Source organism: Notolepis coatsorum (genome assembly GCF_963971535.1).
Source record: "Notolepis coatsorum genome assembly, chromosome: 7".
NCBI classification, from domain to species: domain Eukaryota; kingdom Metazoa; phylum Chordata; class Actinopteri; order Aulopiformes; family Paralepididae; genus Notolepis; species Notolepis coatsorum.
This window is the reverse complement of record NC_140171.1, coordinates 13,493,648-13,493,893: the sequence shown is the minus strand read 5'-3', so window position 1 is coordinate 13,493,893 and position 246 is coordinate 13,493,648.

Genomic DNA, 246 nt, shown 5'->3' with positions numbered 1-246 from the left:
AGCACATGTAAAGTTAATGGGGCCACTGTCACAAGCACTTAAATATACTCAAAAGCAAACTGCCTGAACTTATTTCAGGGTTTGTGAGACTGAAGAATTACGTATGAAGAACAGGATGGATCGCGCTGAGAAAGGACTCCACTCCACCAAACCACCACATCGTTAATTAATAAACCTGCTTTTCTTTTTTTATTTAACAATTATTTAACCAGGCAGAAAGAAAGAAAAATACAATAAATACAATAA